Raw genomic sequence first — 20401 nt, 5'->3', positions numbered from 1 at the left:
AATATAGTGATATTGTCTTTTGTATTCTATGCTTCCTCACTATCCTCTCCTGCTTTGCTGCCACTTTTTCCTTTGACTTTTTCTAAGCTTAGTCCTTGGCACTGTTTTAAACTTACCTTATATCACCTAGTTTTGCATAACTAATTCAGAATTTGACATGTGGTCTCAAGAGTTATGCTGCCTTCTCTTCCTGAGAGGAAGATGGGTTTATTGGGAACAGAGAATTGTATAGGTGGACAAGTGAGAAATCTCACAAGAAATGGAGGAATCATTTCTTGAGAATGGAATTAGAGAGATTAACGTTTGGGAGCTGTGAAAAGTGTCATAGTAGATTTGGAACACTTGCTGTCATGGAATGAAAAATTGTCTTTAAAAAAACTGCTCCCAATTGCTTTGAAATAGTAGAAACTTGGAAGTGAACTAGGGTCTCCAGGGAATATGCCTTTCTCTAGTAATGCCATATAATAGCAATAAAAAAATATTAGGTAGGCATGTTAATTCCAGTATGATTTTGAGGAAGGTCAGGGAGAAAAGTTCCAGCCAGTATGGCAAAGTGTCAAGCATTGACAGGTGGAGATGTTCTGATGGACAGTAGAATGGGCACACCAAATTTGAGATTTTGAAGATGGAGTTCTTCTGTATGGTAAGGATGCCCTGGTTGTGACCACATAGGTGGTTGTAAAGTCAAACTCAAGAACATTTATTAAACAGTGCTAGGCTTCATACTAAGCACTTGGAAATTTAAAAAAAAAGATCTAAACAGTCCCTGCTTTTAAGGAGCCCATATTCTAGTGAGACTAATGACAATGTGTAAACAATTATATACAAGATACAGACAAGATAAATTGGAAATTAGAAAGAAATCATTACCATTAAGGAGGATCAGAAAGGCTTCTTGAAGAAAGTGGGATTTTAGCTGTGCCTTGAAGAGAAACTAGGGAACGTAGCAGGTAGAGGTGAGGGAAAAGAACATTTCAGGTTTGAAATAAGGCAGTGAAAATGTTCTAAGGCAGGAAATGGGAGGGTCTTTTGATCAACCATGAGATCAGTGTTCTAGATCGTAGTGTGTGTAGAAGGGAGCATAAGTAAGGTGTTAAGACTGGAAAGGTAGGAAAGAGCTAGAGGTTTAAAAACCAAGTAGATGATTTTATATTTGATTCTGAAATAGGGAAATCACTGGAGTTCATTGAATAGAAGGGTTAACCTGATCAGACTTGTGCTTTAGAAAGATCAATTAGACTTGAGGCAGGCAGACCTAACACCAGGTTATTGTTATAGTCAAATCATAAGGTGAAAACCAGCACCAGGATAGTGTCAGTATCAGAGGAAAGAAGGAACATTCATGAGAACTATTATGAAGATAAAATGAGCAGGATTTGACAACAGATTAAATGTGAGGGAAGGGAACGATATCTGAATTTTAGGAATTCTGGGGCTACTAAAGAAGACAAAGTATTGTGAAGTAGAGAACATGAATTGTCAACATGGCAAAGTTGCAAGGGAGTTAGGAGGGCAAAAGAAAAAGTGCTGTTAAAATTATTTGGAATGCTGAAAATAGGTCCTGGTAACTAGGTTATCCAAACTCATCTGATGCAAGCTCATTTACACCGAAGAAACTGTATGAATGCCCACAGTGTCTCAATGTGTGGTGTGAAAATGACAGTCCCTTTTGCCCATCTCCTGTACAAATATCTAGATATATAAGAACATTTATTGACTGCCAGGAATTGTAATAAGTACTAGGGGACATAGATATAATAAATCATTACCTTTCAAGGACTTTTATCGTGAATAAGAGCTAAAATCGAGGTATGCATGAAACATGGTCTGGAAATGACTGGGGAAGTGATGTGGATGCCAGGTTCCAGGCAAGAGAAGATTAAGCTTTACTTAGGATAGTCCCAAGTTAGAAGCCAAAGATTCTGATAAAGGGAGAAGAGGAGATGGAAAGAGTAATGCCAAGAGTAATTCCTGGGAAGGGGCTGAATAGTCTGAAAATTGACTGGGACATGGGTAGTGACCAAATGTCCCCTAGATGGCCTTATTTCATGAGAATGAGGAAGTGGAAGTAGTGACTGGGATCTTGTGTTCTTCCTCTCTCTCTCTATATATATATGTCCTTGTACACAGTTTTGATAAACTCAATCCTAACCAGTCTTGATTATAATGTAGTTTGGCAAAACTAAAGAAAAATTTGAAATTTATTGTAGTTTGTGGATCTTCTCTTGAAAATGTTATACTTTGTTACTTTGATTGTGAGATTTTAAGGAAATTTTCATGGAGTAAAACATATTACTATTTTCTAAGGAGGATTTGTTTTCACCAAATTCCATTAATAATTCCTAATATTTCTAGGAAATAAAAAATGTGGATATCAGTGTGAAACTTGAAACATTTTTTCCAAGGTTAAAAAAAAAATTAGCTAGATATAATTAAAAGCCATTTAATATACAAATGTCTATATATTTTGACTAGGCATTATTAGTCCTTGTTGTGACATTTAATATTCTTTCTCCTTTAGAATGTATTGCTATCATTCATATTCTTACAAAGGCCAATTTTTAAAATCTTTACTTAATTAAAAAGAAACATTTTTTAATGGTGATTCTTAGCAGTTTTATTTCAGAGTAAGTAATCTGACCTTTTAAAGATATTTTAGGTTTTATTTGCATAGTATGATAAGCTTACAGAATCTAGATATGAGTCAAAAAGAGAATGACAGTTTTAATTCCATATTTGCTAGCAGCTAGGTGTTATGAATCATCAATTTCATTTTTAAAAGTTTTTTAATTGAGAAAGAGAAAATATTTTTACATGAAAATAATGCAGTTTGAAATTCTTCATATACTTTGGAGTATTATTGTCAATTTATTTTACATTTGTATTACAAATTTGACATAATATTTAATTGTGCCACATTACCTGTTAATAGAATTGCTCTGAAGGAGAATTTTTAAGAGCCTTTATTATTATTGTTTGATATTTTATTTTTCCAGTTACATGTAGAATAGTTTTAACATTTTTAAAACTTTTGAGTTCAGATTCTCTCTCTTCCTCCCTCCTCCCCCATTGAGAAAGCACATGTGAAGTTATGCAAAACATTTCCATAAAAGTCATATTTCAAAAAAAAACAAAACAAAACAAAACAGATTTCCCTCTCTCAAAAAAAAATCAAGAAAAATAGTTTTAAAAAAAAGGTATGCTTCAATCTGTATTCACATAAAATCAATTCTCTGGGTATAGAAGGCATTTTTTCATCTTAAGTCCTTCACAGTAATCTTGAATCAGTGTATTGCTAAAAATAGCAAATCATTCACAGTTGATCCCACAACATTGCTATTACTTTGTACACAATACATTTCACTTTGCATGAACTCATGGAGGACTTTCCAGGTTTTTCTGAGAGCATCCTGTTTATCATTTACTATAAAGTAGTAATATTCCATCATAACCACACACCACGATTTATTCAGCCATTCCCCAATTGATGGGTACTCCAAAAGAGCCTTTTTAAAAATTAATGTTCAGACACTTACTATATATAGACTTCTCAGAAGGAATCAGTTTTGATTTTTTTTTTTTTGTAAGAAAGCTGAGTCTGATTTAAAATTAAAATATGCATTATAAAACATGAGCTTCATCAACAACTCATGAGCTTCATCTTGCTTGTGAAAGCCTTCAAGTTGTGTCTGAATCATGCAAAGCTGCAGGAGTTGCAACCATTCAGTTTCCTTATTACTCTTACCACTCATGTGCTCCAGAACTACCTCCATATTTATTAGTGGTAAGGCTGTTTTTGGGGGGGAATTAGAACTTTGAATACTTTGATTTGTACTCTGTAAATGTTTTGCTCATGAAATCAAAAAATTGGGGACATTTATGCACTTTGCAATATATTTTTCAAAAAAATTTTTTTCAAAAATTTTTCAGCTAGCTTAACAAATTTAACTCATTTCCTAGTTTCTGTAATCATTTTTTAGTTTTTTGCTACCTATCAACAGTTGTTTAGACTAATATTTTATAATAAATCCCAGAATCATTGTAGTAATTGTATAGTAGATTTATTAAATTAAGAAAATTTCAATATAATTTGCAGAGATTTGGTATAAAATGTCATGTTAGCTCAATGCCTAGAATATTATAGTTTTTAAATTAAATTTGTGATTGAGTATAAATTAGGAATAAGCTTCAGAAGACTGAGTCTTAAAAATCTTAAAATGTAACCTGAAGAAAATAGACTTATAATTTTCTTAAAAACAAATGTTTTCCCCTTTCTAGAGTCTGAAATATGTAAGAAGTTGTCATTGTGTCAGTCAAATAAATAGAAACTAAGATCTTTAGATGTTTCTTTGTTCTGTCAACTGCTGAAAGCAAAAGTTATTTTTGTGAGCATGTTTTTGATCAGAAAGTATTTCTCAATATTAAAAATCAAATGAATACTATTGTATTTAGAAGACTTTTCTCCAAAGAGGTATTTCAGATTTTAAACTATGCCAATTTCTTCTTACTCCAAAATAGTTTCTTGAGCTCAAAAATCTTTTGCCCAAACTGTTTGCAAACTGATTTTCCAAGTATATATAGATTCAAGGGACTGGAGACTTCTTCTTAAAAATATCTTCCCCAGTTACTGACTCATAGTTGGCAAAATACATGCATAGCTTGTATTCTATTTTATGGAAGCTTTTCATTGCCTTTACTTCCCAAATCTTTTGTGTATTGTTGTTGTCTGTTCAGTCATGTCCAATTCTTCATAATTCCATTTGGAATTTTCTTGGCAAAGATCCACAGGTGGTTTAATATTTCCTTTTCCAGATTGTTTACAGACGAGGAAACTAAGGCAAACAGCATTAATACAGATGAAATGGGATGCTTTTTGTCCAGTATTTCATATATTTGTTTATTTAATATTTTACATGAGTGCTAGGCTATTTTGTCATTGTTACAGATGTACAATAATAAAAATAAAAAGGTGTTCTCCATATTACATTTCTTAATTTGTAATAGAACCAATTAAGATTATTTTGTAAAATTTTACTAAATATTTTAAGTTTACTAGAGTTATAAAGTTATAAGCTTGGCTAAACAACTATTTTGCATGAGGCTTTTTCCATTAGTAATTAACTCTTACATAAGAAAGTTTTTCCTAGTTAACATTGATCCTATGGATTCAAAAACTTAAACTGAAGTTTTGATTGGTAGTTCTTTAATCTTGATTCCAGCTTTCTAGTTAAGTGGTTTGATTTTTTTCAATAATTGTTACTCAAAATTTTTTTGCCTCAAGTATATGCCATGTTTTAAAAAAAAAACATTAAAATACCTTTAAAATTTACATTTCATTAAGAATTCTTCCCTTCCCAATTTCAAATCAAATGGTCAAAACATTTTATGACATTTTTAAATCGACCTGAAGAAGTAATGGCATATTGTTTTGCTGTAGAGTATTTCTAGGATTTCTGCTGTGATAGTCTAGGCCTCTGTATGGTATTATATATATATATAATTATATATTATATAGGCTTATGGTATGACATCATTGTTTTAACTATCAAGGAAAATACTTAATTCCTAGTAACTATGCCCCAAGGAAATGCAGTTCCAGGCCTGGAGCAATAAGACCTGAGTTTAAATTCAGCCTCAGACACATACTGTCTTTGTGACCTCAGGCAAGTCTTTTAATATTTTCTTTAGTTTCCTTTATAATAAAATGGGAATTTTAATAGTGCTCAAATGAGATCATATTTGTGTGATTTTTTTTTACAATAAATATTTTTCCAATTATATGTAAAGAGGGTTTTCAACATTCTTTTTTTATGAAAGTTTTTTATTTTCAAAACATATAATTTTCAACATTCACCCTTACAAAACAAAACCTTATATTCCAAATTTTTTCCTTCCCTTCCCCTCTTCCCCAGAAGGCAAGTAATTCAATGTACATTAAACATGTGCAATTCTTCTGTTACATATTTCCACTAAACATACATTTTTTATAAGATGTTGAGTTCCAAAATTTTTTCCCTTCCCTCCTTCCCTTTCCCCAAGATGGCAAGCAATCTGATAGAGGTTATTTATATGTGGAGTGATGTTAAACATTTATTTCCATATTAATCATGTTATGAAAGGAAAATCAGGGGGGGGAAATGGGAAAAACCATGAGAACAAAAGAAAAAGTAACAAAAGTGAAAATAGTATTCTTCAATCTGCATTCAGACTCCATAGTTTTCCATGGAAGTGTATAGTTTTTTTTCTGTCATGAATTTTTTGGGATTGTCTTGAATTGTTGATCAATGCAAAATGTTGCTATTACTGTGTATTATGTTCTCCTGGTTCTGCTCGCTATTCTCAGCATTAGTTCATGTCTTTCCAGGTTTTTCTGAAATCTATATTTCTTATAGCATGTTCCATTACATTCATATACCACAACTTGTTCAACCATTCCCCATTGATGGATATGCCCTCAATTTCCAATTCTTTGCCATCATAAAAAGAGCTGCTGTTATGTTTTTGTATATGTAGGTCCTTTTCCCTTTTTTATGAACAATATATTTGTAAAAAGCATTATGTATCTGTCACGTAATAGGCATTGTTTACTGTGGTAAATACCATTTATTATTGTTGTTACTATTGTTATGTAGTATTGTACAGAACATTGTATTAGTCATTACATTACATTACCATTGGGTTCTATCTATCCTCCTGGAGTCTCTATTCAGAATAGTTTCACAGTTGAAAGGGAACTATGAAATCCTCGTTGCTTCATGTTCTATAAAGTAGTCACCCAGACTTTGCTTGAAGATCTCCAGTAAGGGAGAAACACAATTTTAAAGAAGCATTTCATTTTTGTATAGTTAATAAGTTATTCCTCACATCAAGTCAAAACAACTTTTTTACACATTCCCTTTCATTGTTCTGACATTTGCTCTTATTTTCCTGGCCCCAGCACTATTATCACTACCACCCCTATGGGGGTCTCAGAGAACAAATTTAATCCTTTTTCGACTTGACAGCCCTTGAGATTCTTGAAGATATATATCTTGTTCCCCATAAGTGTTCTCTTTTCCAAGATAAACATCACTAGTGCCCTTTAATAGGCCCTCACATGACATAATGTAGAAGTAAAATATGATACAATGGGAACAACACTGAATTTGAGCTTAAAACCCCATTCTGCTAATCTTTGTAAATTATTTTACTTAACTTTTCAGGGCCTTAGTTTCTTTATCTCTAAAAGCAAAGGTTTGGATGATCTCTAAGGTTCTTTCCAGAAACTAGTATCCTATAAGATCTTTTCCATCAAAATGTGGTCATCCTCCAGTTTATCAGTTCTTCCCTAAATTGTGCCTCCAGAATAATCATGAAAAATAGCTACAAAAAAGTATTTAGTTAGTGCCAAATGAGTGTTAAGATAATAAATAGTATAAGGCAAGAAAGAGAATACTTCTGGTCATAGGAAGCTTCATTGAAAATGTACTTTAAGAATAGAAAGGATTTTGATGATCAGAAAATGGAAATTTAAGCCTAGAGAATTAGGAATATAGAATCCCATTATCAAAAATGCTCAGAGAGATGCAAGGCAGAGTATATTTGGCATTGAGTAAATCATTTTGGCTGAAACAATTGAGTTTTTGCTAGGAAATGATAAGCCAGGGGGAAAAAAGTGAGGACAGTTGGGAGGAAGCCTTGAAAGATAAACTGAGGAATATAACACCACTTAGCTTTTATATGATATTATGTGGCATTTGATCCTCACAATAACCCTCCAGTTCAATGACTTACCCAGAGTTAGGAAATAAATGTCCAAAGTGGATTTGAACTCAGAACTCAGATCATCCTAACTACAGACCCAGAGATGTCCCTGAACTCTTAACATTGTGAACATTTCTGAGTAGAACAAGTAGAATTTTAAGGAGATTGCTGTGGTAGACACTGTGCAATGTGCATTCAAAGGGGGAAGGACAATATCTACTTAGGCAGCTTATAATGGTCAATGTGGAATACTTTTATTTTTTTTACTAATTATATGTAAAGATGGCTATCATCCATTTTTAATAAGATTTTGACTTCTAAATTTTTCTCCCTTCCCTCCTCCCAAGATGGCAGGCAATCGGATATAAGTTATACATAGGTAGTCATGTTAAACATATTTCCACATTAGTGTAACTAACACTTGAAAAAAAAGAAATACAGAATAGTTTTTTCTATAATCTTTCAACAGGAAGCTTTGTCAGCTGAAGAATGAATGGTATCTTTGAAGTGAGACCTCTTTTTTTTTTTTTTTTTTTTTGAGATAAGAGTTGTTATATTTAGTGTTTCTCTTTACCCACTTCATGTTTGACAATTTTCCCCAGTCCTGTATTGGGCGGGGACATCAGTCATAGAGAAAATTACTTTTCTTGGCCTTACTAGTCATTGGGCTGAAGACTGTCAACCTAAATTTTCACTGCTTTTTCAAGTTCCCATTAGCTCTCAGTTTACTCTTATGGAAATTAATTTTTTTAATTTAAAAAAAAACTATTTAAACATTAACTTTAAGACCACCACAGAGTTATTGGATAAGATTTCTTAAAATTAGGAAAACCTTCAAGTCCTGCTTCTGACAAAGCCTAGCAGTGTGACCAAGGACAAATCACTTAAGAGGCACAGAGGATAGAGTACTGGTCTTGAAATCAGGAATACAGATACTGTGTGATCCTGGATAAACCATTTAAACTGTTTACCTCAGTTTCCTCAAATATAAAAATGGAAATAGTAATAATAGCACTTACCTCAAAGAATTATTGTAAAGATCAAAGTCTCTGAATAAATACTTAACAACTTTTCCTCTTTTTCCACATCTCTACTTAATCTCAGGTACTTTTCTAAGACTAGTTGAAATTTCCTACTCTAATGATAAAATTACTGGTTGTAGCATTAACAGAAAAGAAAATATCAGGTTGCTTTTTCTTTTTAAATTTAGTTTTTAATTATTTTTCTTTGGGATCCTGAAGGTTTTCCTAATAGTGTTTTTAAGTTTTTCAGACTCATTTTGTGACTTTAAAAATATCCTTTTGATGTCCAAAAGCCATGAGACTCCTTTTTTTTAATCTTAGTGCCCTATAAATATTTTGGCGAGATCAATTCAGTGCCCAAAAGATATTTTTGAAATTAGCCAATTTAAATGATAATAAAAAGTAATATGGGAAAGTACCAGTTTTCCTAAGTAGCAGGTGATATTTTATTATCATTTAATTTAATTATCTTAAGCTTTTTTCCCCCTAAATAAAATCATGAGTTTTTTTTAGTCATCTTACTGGGATGCTATTTTATGGAAATTCCCCTCAAAAAAAGTTTTAAAAAAAATAAACCTTGTAAATAAATATGTTAATTCCTGCTGATAACCTGATTTTTTTGTTTGTTTGTTTGTTTTTTGGGTTTGTTTTTTGTTTTTTGATTTAAGCCCCAGAATTTGGGAAGCTCCACCTGGACCTCCGCTTGGGAGAAATACAAACTCTCAAATGAAGAGCCTAGGTATCATTCAGGTTGTTCAGGGATTAAGAACTATCACCCAGATACCCATTGAGCCAATGTAAAGCAAGAAAAACGTTTAACATTTTTCCATGTCTACAGACTGCTTCTACTGCTTCTATGCCAGACTGTAGGAATTAAATCGTTCGGAGTGCACTTTGATAACTAATCAGTCAGCAAGCATTTACTACATGCTGGCTAAATTCCTGCAGCTTTTTGGCTCTGGATATAGAGATACAAAGAATCAAACAGTCCCACCCAAGGAGCTTTCACTCTTAATCTTTGATCTTAAGCTTTAATCAGAGAAGACTTCATTTAAGTAGGTAAGAGTTGAGTTAAACTTTGTATAGAACATCAAAGATGGTATTTAAAATAATATATTTCACTTTTCCTGTGTAGAAACATTTTAAGTGTTAATTTTTAATTCTAAAACTATAACTTTTTAAAGTCTTCTATGTGAAGCTATGTTCTCTAATAAGAATATAATTTAATAGTGAAATCATTTTCAGAAATCATATTCTATTTCAAACATTACAAAGTTTTAAAAAAAAACTTTTCCCCTTGCCTCCTTATATATTGATAGGAAATGGTTTTAGAAACCACTGTATAGAAATATACATTTTTAAATTCTTTCTTGCTTAGTCTTTTCCACTTGATCTTTTTTTTCCCCAGACCAAGTGACTTCAATAATTAAGTATATTACATATTTTGACCTCTAGAATTGCTATTCCCCCTTCATTTTTATCTTTTCTCACTATTTCCGTGACATTCTATATTTTTGGTTTCTCCAAGTGACTTGTTATTTTCTCTAGTTCTGTAAAAGCATCCTATTCCAAAAAAACCCAACCAAACATCCTATTCATAGTTTGATTGGTTTGGTCCAGCAATGAACATTTGCTATTCCTCTTTCTTTATTCCTTTAAAGAACATTTTGCAATTGTATCCATACATGTATCAAATATGCATTGAAAGCCTGACTTTTTAATAGTGTACTCATTTTGTGTTTATTTTGGATGGATTTTTCTTCCAGATTTTGTTATTTACAGAAATTTTTTCAGGCTGCAAGGGAAAAGAAAAGGCAGGTTTTTTTTTTTGTAGCCTACAACTTTATGGAGATTATTTGTCTCAGTTTCTTTACTGGTTCTCTAACATTTCCTTTGTAACATCTTATGTAATCAACACATAAATGATTTTGTCTGAGCTCATTTTGGGGCTTTAAATTGCTTTCTCTTATCTTATTGCTAGTGTTAGCATTAGTTTCTCAAAAAACAGCAGGGGAATGGTGCATCCTTGCTTTACTATTCACTGAAGACACTATTGTTTCCCCACTGAATATAATACTAGTTTTTGGTTTTAGAATGATAATTATAATGTTAGAAAATTTCTCAATGCCTATAAACCTGAAAATTTACATTTCTTAGGAAATAACTACATATTTAACTATATTTGCCAGTTAATCAATTGAACAATCTGGCAGAAATTATGTTTAAGACAGTGTCTTACACATGTTACAATAAATTCAAAATGGACATATGACTGGAATATTAAATATTAAATACTCCATCTTTTAGCACTAAGCATTTTCACTGGCTATCCCTTATGTCTGGAATGCTCTTCTCATTTCTGTTTCCGGCTTTCCAGGCTCCAGCAAGATGATATATCTCAAAAATATTGCATGTCATAGTAGGGAAAGTACTGAATGCAGCATTCCTAAAGGCTTGAGTTCCAATCCTCCTCCTAATATATCAATTGTATGACCACAGGCAAGGTGGTCAATCTCTTTGAACATAAGTTTCTTCATTTATAAAAAGGATAATTCCTGTTGTACTTGGCTCAAATGAAATAAATCTTATACATTAATAAAGCATATGGCTTGCATGCCTTAAATTGCTATAAAAGCATCAACTGTTTTATTATTGAAATACAACTTCTGTCATGTAAGAGATTTTTAATATTTAAAAGGTTCCTGGGGCAGCTAGGTGGCACAATGGATAGAGCACCAGCCTTGAATTCAGGAGGACCCAAGTTCAAATCTGGTCTCAGACACTTAACACTTCTTAGCTGTGTGACTCTGGGCAAGTCACTTAACCCCAGCCTTAAAAAAGGGGGGGGATTCCCTATTTTGGTAGTTGGGTGGGCTATTGGATAGGATGCTAGACTTAAAGAGTCAGGAATGCCTGGATTTTAGTCTTCTCTCAAATACTAGCTGTTTGACCCAGTGCAATCAATTAATCTATCTCAAATGCAGTTTTCTCATCTATAACATAAGGATGATGATAATATTTATCTCTTAGGATTGTTGTGGGGTTCAAAGGAAATATATGCAAAGCTTTTTGCAAACCTCATAATGGCACTATATAACTTTTAGCTTATTATTACCCTTTATACTATTTGAAAAGTTTAGTAATTATGCTGTGAACTTCTAAAATTGAAACATCTTTAGTTCTGAGTAAAATTACAATAGTATATGTATTATATATACCATGTGATTTCAGTGGTAAATTTTAAATGGACAATTTCAAAGCAAGATGTCAATGTTATATTGTTAGAAATTATTCAACATTATCATTATCCTACTTTGTGCAGATGAATTTATTGTTTAAGGATGGGAGAGTTAAGATAGATTAGACATGATCCCTTCCTTAAAGTTGTTTATGATCTAGTAATGAACCAAGTTACCAGTGGATTATTATTAAAATGTTAAATGATAGCCAAGACTTTCACAGAAAAAGTGGTAAAACCTGAATGTGATACAAAGATTAGCTTGTATCTAGGAGGACACACTGCTAGGTCTGATGAGTAATGTGAATAATGAGAAGTATTCACATTATTAGATTCATACTCTTTGAAATATATTTATATGTAAAATATGTTAATTGGTTCCAGCCCAAATCCAAAATTGAATACCATCACTTCATAAAATGTTATTCACATTAATCGTAGCCTAGCTGCATGTCAATATTATTTATTAATTTAATATACCTCTTCAATTTAAAATAACTAAGAAATGACAGTAAAAAGTGCCCTCTCCCTCTCTCCAAATTAGAGGCTTATACATGTTTCCCAAAATAAAGCTGTGAGTTTGTATTCTAAATTATTTTAGCCCTCTTCATTTTTATTACATACCAATTGTCTCTCAGAATTTGTGATTTTCAGTGAAAATGACACTACGCTATATTTAAGGAAAAGAAAATAAATTTAAAATTAGTGAAACATTTTTCTTAGCATAGCACTTTATAATTTAAGCTATTGGAGTTATTTTAGAGAAACTGTATTGATTAAACAAATTCGAAAAAACCAGTAGTTTGTATTAGGATTTTTATTTTTAAATTTAGGCTTTTTATATACTAACCATTGAAAAATTATGCAAATATTCTACATGCATAATCATACAAATTTGAGATTTGATTGTTAGATTTCTTAAATTTAGTCTTTTGTACATTACTAGAGAGAATTTTCCATATTTAACTTTTACCAGTCCACTTTAAGGATAATGGTAATTGAGTAATAGATGAGACATTTCATTCTTGTTTATGGCTTTTCATGTTGAACCTGTATACATATACACAGTGTCTTTTTTTGTTGCTTTTCAAAAAATTTGTTGAAAATTCTACATTATAAAGAAATTGACAGATTTAACACATGGAAAAGGCAAAACAGTACATTCTTCAGTAAAATTCTTCTCATTAGACTATGATTTCCTGGAGAGCAGGTTTTGGTTTTGTTTGGTGGTTTTTTTTTTTTGTTTGTTTTTGGTGGGGGGAAATTGCTTTTCTTTGTACCTTCAGTGTTTAATACCATACTTACCTTGTGGCAAGTACTTAATGAATGCTAATTGACTAAAAAAAAAAAGAAAGAAAAGAAAAAATCTGCATTATCCACCATTATATAATATTTATGCAAACGCAAACCATGAGAAATAGCCAGCTGTTCAACAACATTCTCAAGTTACATTAATCTAAATTTGTTCCACAACTTATACTCCAGTACTAAAAACTATACAAGACTAGAGTACCATGGAATTATTTTTTTCTACCAAAAAAAAAATCTGTTTTTACCTCTTTAGAGAATACAATTAATTCCACTTAGATTAATTTACAGTAAAAATGACCCTGCCAGTGTTTTAAAACACTGTATCAAAATATCTATTATACCTTATAATACTAAGGTAAATTAGGATTTTTTTTTAATCAATTTTTCTGTACTTAAGTATTACATTCATATCAGATCCAAAAAAAACCCAAAATACTCTGAATACTAAACAGATAGTACTTTCTGAAATCTATCATTTAGAAAAGAAAATAGGGGCAGCTAGGTGGTGCAGTGGATAGAGCACCAGCCTTGAATTCAGGAGGACCCGAATTCAAATATGATCTAAGACACTTAACACTTCCTAGCTGTGTGATCCTGGGCAAGTCACTTAACCCCAGCCTTAGGGGGAAAAAAATAGAAAAGAAAATAAATATTGCACAATGAAATAGAATCTATCAATCTGATAGTTATGTCCCCTGTTTCTAAAATAACGGAGATTGTTTTGTATTATTACATTTGAAGTTAAATAATAATGATGTGAATATGATTAGCTAAGAGCTTTCACAGAATTCAGTAAGGCTCATAGTACTTTATAATCAAGGCTTATTAAGAACAACAAACCTAAGTTCCAAAAATTTCTGTGCTTCATTGATTCCATCTTAAGTTTTTTCAATAGATCTTTGTTCCCTAACATTTGTACATTTTGAATTTAGGAAAAGGTGTATCATGCAACATTTCCCAGTGACAAGTAAATTATGAACATAATTTTCTCTTTGGTGGCACACTTTCATTGGCATCATTTGATATGGTTACTGAAGTGGTTTAAAGGTCATTAATAATTTAGACATTTTCTTTATATTATTTGCCATGTAATAACTCCTTTTGTATCTTTCTTCCAATTAGTAGCATAATCGCATACTACCAAAAATACTATGAATTTGATTTTTTACAAGTTTATTTTTTGTAGAAGAATTTGTTCACACTCTTGCTTTTTTGTTTTACTATTATATCAAACTATTGCATTACTATTATATCAAAAAGCTTAAATAACTATCAGAAATGATCAAGTTAAATAGACTTTCGTGAGCATTTTAATAAATATGATAAGGATCTTGTATTTTCCTACTCTACTTTCTTTACCTCCTCAGAGAGACTTTTCCACTGAGTTCTGGATCAGAGGCTTTTCCACTGGAATCAGGATTTTGTCAGTCCCTGTTCGGGCGCCAAATAGTGAAGGCCTGGGCTAGCTCCTCTGAAGGGCTCAGAATAAGTCCTTGTCAGGATAAGCAAAAATCCTTGCCCCACATTGTGGGCGCCAAAATATAATGTTCTGTTGTCTCCAGAAATTGGGCCAGAGTTGGGGCGGCTCTCTGGAGGAAGAGGAGTCTACTCTAGATCAGAGTTGGGACAGCTCTCTACAGGAAGAGAGTCTGGCCGGGAGATTAAGTTGAGACAGCAGATCTCCTCCCAGAGAGCGATTGGTACTTTCTGGAGACAACAGAACTTTACACCTTCCCTAGTTACATCCCTTTCAAAATTACCTTGTTTCTCTTATGTGTATACATATATACGAATACTTATCTGTGCATGTTGCCTCCACCAAATAAGCAAGTGCTTCTTTAAGATCCACTTTTTGTTTTATTATGCCTAGTACAGTTCTAGTATTTATTGATTTTTATTCTGGGGAATGCCCTCCAAAACAGATTAGAAGTCCCTATTCGATTAGGTTGAGGCATATAGAATTTAGCCTTCCTAGTTTCAAGTCTGTCAGACTTCTTTTCTAATCCAGGTTTTTTAAACTCCAAATACAGTATTCTTTTATTTACTGCCATAAGATGCTGTTTAATAAATATATGTCCTTTAAGTTATATGAGTTAATATTCTAGTATAGAAAAGTTGAAGACATGAAAGATGGAGGACTCTTACTTCTCCTTCTTGCTCCTTCCTCTCTCACATAAATTAAAATGTCTCAAAACTTTTGTATTTTGATTGGACTTTTGAATTTAAATTAGAGGATATTATCTCCATGTAAGTATAAAAAAGCTTAAAATGTTAGAATCATATAGGGAAGTAATTATGAGAATGTCAAATAAAGTGGGTTTAAAGATTGCTAAATTATTTTAATTCATAACATAGGTGATTTATTTAATATTTAAAAATATTTATTTAGAATGTAAACAATGATGAGTTAATTATAAAGATAGTCTCAAGAATTTAAGGTTTTAACAACAGTCCATCTCTCAGTGAATGTAGATTCAACATCCATTTATTATGCACCTGTTAAGTACCAAATATACTACTTGGCATTGGGTTTATAAAGACCAAAAAAAACCCAAAACCAACCCCAAAACCTTAAGGAACTAAAATTCTGCTGGGAGCTTAGAATATGAATTCAAATAAGTGAATACAAGGTCATTTCAAGATCTTTAAAAACTTAGGAATTGGTAGGGGGGAAGAATTTTAAGTAGGAAATGGTATCTGAGCTGGGCCTTGAAAGTAGCAAAAAAATCAAAGAAAAGATATTTAGAGCAGTTGTTTTTTTGTGGTGGTATAGAACTTAAAACTAAAGTACTGTTCGTGGAATGGCTGAACAAATTATGGCATGAATATGTTTTAAATACTATTTTGCTTTACGAAATGAAATCGACAGATTCAGAATATTCTAGGATGACTTTTGTATGAACTGATATGGAGCTAAATGAGAAAAACCAGGAGATTTATACAGAGGAAAATTTTTTAAGAAAAATAACTTTTTGACTCAAGAATTCTGATCCACCAAGTGACCAAGCACAATTCCAGAGGGTGGAAGAGGAAACAACTCCTGACATATGACTTACAATACGATGTTTATTTTTTGGATATGGTCAATGCAGAATTTTGTTTTGCTTGGTGTATTTGTTACAAGAGTTTTGTCATTTTTTTTTCTTTTATTGAGAGCAAAGAAGCGGAAGGGAGAAAGATTTTTGTTTTTTGAAGAAAAAAAAATTTTTTTAAAGACACCAATGAAAAAGGGGATGGATGATATTTTAGGAATAGTATCGAGATAGGATTTGGCATGTTCAGTATTAAAATAGCTAGCCTGGCTGGAACATAATATGTGTAAAGGAGATTAATTTGAAAAAATTCTGGAAATATAGCTGGGAATCTGAGAGAATAAATTAAAAATTGCCAGATGAGTAGTGTGTTGCAAAAATAGTACTTAATGTGTCTTTTTTAGGTTTTGAATCTTAGGAACATTACCTACCTGTAAACAATGTAGTTTCTAGAGCCATCTCTAAATTTAGGGGCCTGTATAGCCTTATTATTTGCATTTTTCATATTGGGAAATAAGTTATTCTGTAATGACACTTGTATTAAATAGTACTTAATTTTTCAGTGAAAAGTAACTATTTCTGACCTTTCCTTCATTCTATTTGTTTTAAAATGTAGTTCAGTTCCATGTTCTGAAATATCAATAGGTAAAACTTAGAATATGCAACAATTTTTAAATAGTTTTTTATTTTCAAAATACATTGCAAAGGTAGTTTTTAAATCACTCTTGCAAAACCTTATGTTTTGAATTTTTTTCCCTCCCTTATCATCCCCTCCTGTAGACAGCAAGTTAACCAGTATATTAAACATGTGCAAAATTTTTCTATACATATTTCCACATTTATCATGCTGCACAAGAAAAATCATGTCAAAAACAGAAAAAATGAGAAGAAAAAAAAAGCAAGTAAACAACAGAAAAAGTAAAAATACTATATTGTGATCTGCACTCAATCCCCTAGAATCCTTTTATTGGAAGTAGTCACTTGTCTTTTGGAATTGTAAAGACACTCATTGTTTTAAAGAGCCATGTCCATCAGAGTCCATCACATTATTTCTTATTTTATAACATTCATATACCATTACTTATTCAGCCATTCCTCCACTGATCGGGGAACTGTAATGTCAGTTCTTTGCCACTACCAAAAGAGCTGCCACAAACATTTTTGCACAGACAGGTCCTTTTCCCTTCTTTAAGATCTTTTTGAGATATAAGCCCAGTAGACACACTGCTGGGTTAAAGGGCATACACAGTTTTGATAATCCTTTAGGCACCATTACAAATTTATGCAATAATTTCTAAAAAGATTATTTTATATTTAGCTTTGGAGCTCTCATTTATTCTTTTTTCTAAAGCTGTATTCACATGTTTTGTTTTTACGTTACATCATTCCACTTTCTGAGAGGTTTCAAAAAAGAGTTAAACTAATAATAATGACCTTTGAAAGTATGTGCATTGACCTCATTTGAAAATGTATGCATTATTCCACATTTGTACTGCTTCTCTACCTCTGTTTCCCCTCCCCCTCAGGCTGGGGTTAAGTGACTTGCCCAGGGTCACACAGCTAGGAAGTGTTAAGTGTCTGAGACCATATTTGAACTCGGGTCCTCCTGAATTCAAGGCTGGTGCTCTATCTAGCCACCTAGCTGCCCCTCTACCTCTGTTTTTTTTTTAATGAACAGTTAATCTATTTTTTGCCTTTTATCTCGCATCACTGAAAAAATAAGGAATGAAAATGTTTTTATTACAAATATGTACAAACAAAACAGATTCCCTCAATAGCATATGCAAAAATAAATTCTTTACCTAAATATAACTCTCTTTTATTATTATTATTATTATTATTATTATTATTATTGTCGTTGTTATTATTATTATTATTATAGCTTTTTATTTACAAGATAAATGCATGGGTAATTTTACAACACTGACAATTGCCAAGCCTTTTGTTCCAATTTTTCCCTTCCTTCCTCCCACGCCCCCCTTCCCCAGATGGCAGGTTGACCAATATATGTTACATATTATAACTCACTTTCTAATGGATAGCATGTTTAATCATTAGTCTTATGGAATCATAATGGTCATGGTATTTTGATCATAGTTCTGATAGCTTTCAAAATTGTTTCGTTTGGGGGCAAGTAGGTGGCTAAGTAGATAGAGCACCAGTCCTGAAGTGAGGAGGACCCGAGTTCAAATCTGTCCTTAGACACTTAACACTTCCTGTGTGACCCTGGGCAAGTCACTTAACCCCAATTGCCTCAGCAAGAAACAAACAAAACATACACACACAATACACACACACACACACACACACACACACACACACACACACATATACACACAGGCATGCAAAAAAACAAAAGAAAAATACCATTGGACCACTACCTATGTGAAAATTTCCTTATTGTAATTAGCCAGTTAATTTATATATGTAAGGGCCACCTTGTCTGCTCATACTCGTTGTAATAGTTATAAACTTGTAAAAGTTCACTCTTAAGAGTTGCTTCTCCTGTGTAATGAGCTCTCCATAATTACCGATAAATCTTCTTTTACTCATTTGCTGTTGGGGAAATAAAACTTCACAAACATAGCATAAAATGCCATTCAATCAGTATGTATTACTTCATGGGTTAATAAGGAAAGAAGTATTATTATGAAACCTTCTTTTGAAAGATTCCAAGAAGAGAGCGGAAAAAGAAAGCAGGTGGTGCAAGAATAGGATGAGAAAAGGTGGTATCACCCCCTAGTGGTGTCACTTGTAAACTTTGGTCATTTTTGAACTACTTAAAACTAGACGTCTTTTCATAGTCTTCTCTTCCCTTTTGGAACTCCCATCTGATCATCCAACAGTTTAAGTTTTTGAAAGGGTAAATACTCCTACTTTCTATGCTGCATTTTGACCTTGTTTTATGACTTAATTTAGCTGTCAACCATTTTTATGTGAACTTCTGACTTCAACTTATGTGCATTTTATGTTATTTTAAATGTAATTGAACATGAATATATCACAATCATAATAGAAATATTACCTAGCATTTGGAAAGAGTTTTTTAATTTAACAAAACACTTTCACAAACAACATTAGTTAGAAAGTCTTTTCCCCAGCTTTACAAATAAGGAAACTAGGTATAAAAAAAAAAAAAATAGATTACTTATTTAAGGTCACAAAGGCAGCATGAACACTAGAATTAAAACTTAAAATTTTCTTATTGAATCCTTATTGTATACAATATTTTTATTGTGTTTTATCCAAGCTACTGTATTTTTGGTTCCAGAGTGTTCTCTTCCTCTTAAGAACAATGTATTCTTGGTTTGAAGATTTAATTGTCATAAAAACTTTAGGGAAAGCCCTTTTAAAAACCCATGTTCCATTTTTTGATTTGTCAGTAATTCATTGTGAGAGCTTGGGCAAATCATCTAATCTTTCTTCAACTGTAAATACCTTATCTGTAAAATTTCAGATAGTATTTATTCTTTTGTAGTAGTTTTTGAAATATAGAAGCCTTGCGGCTAAAATAATATAATTTGTGTAAAATGCTTTGAGTTCTTAGAGCAGAGGCATCATACAAATACAATTGATAATTGAACATTATTAACAACTTAGAAATTAAAATGAATTACAACATTCTTATTTTAAGTTAGGGATTGATAGCTAGTCTATAACCCATTCCTACCTTGTCATGTAGAGTTTTGGAGAAACAAAGGTAGTTACTAACTTCTTAGATGAGACGATAATAGTGATAGGATTACAGCTGTGATTTCAATAATATGGAAATCTTCAGATAAAGAGACTCCTTTTACCAGTGCACTCTTCCTCCAACTTACTCAGAATTGTATACAATTTACATAATTGCTTAGAACATTGTTAAATGACTTGAACTGAGTCACCTTAGCTATTATGTCAGAAGTAGAACTCTAATTCAGGACTTCCTGGCTCTAAGACCAGCTCTCTAGTCAATATTTCATTTTACAATTGGGGAATAGTATACCTAGATTATGGACAAGACTTTTGATAAAGTATGTCATACTCTTACTTGTAAAGAAGATATATGTCAAGTG

The 20401-nt window shown here is 32.1% G+C and overlaps 1 protein-coding gene and 1 long non-coding RNA gene across 7 annotated transcripts in view; one reads left to right on the top strand and one right to left on the bottom strand.

Moving 5' to 3' along the window:
* Window positions 1-20401, top strand: part of BICRAL (BICRA like chromatin remodeling complex associated protein) — a 104298-nt gene that overhangs the window by 44062 nt on the left and 39835 nt on the right. The gene's annotated exons all lie outside the window — the stretch shown is intronic.
* Window positions 1-20401, bottom strand: part of LOC141566405 (uncharacterized) — a 33959-nt gene that overhangs the window by 3021 nt on the left and 10537 nt on the right. The window contains exon 2 of the long non-coding RNA XR_012489298.1: window positions 6673-6794. This is a non-coding gene — a long non-coding RNA (uncharacterized LOC141566405). The remainder of the gene's footprint in view (window positions 1-6672; window positions 6795-20401) is intronic.

Source organism: Sminthopsis crassicaudata, chromosome 4, assembly GCF_048593235.1.
Source record: "Sminthopsis crassicaudata isolate SCR6 chromosome 4, ASM4859323v1, whole genome shotgun sequence".
Classification (NCBI taxonomy): domain Eukaryota; kingdom Metazoa; phylum Chordata; class Mammalia; order Dasyuromorphia; family Dasyuridae; genus Sminthopsis; species Sminthopsis crassicaudata.
Note: the sequence above shows the minus strand (reverse complement) of the source record. Positions and strands in the feature narration are given on the sequence as shown.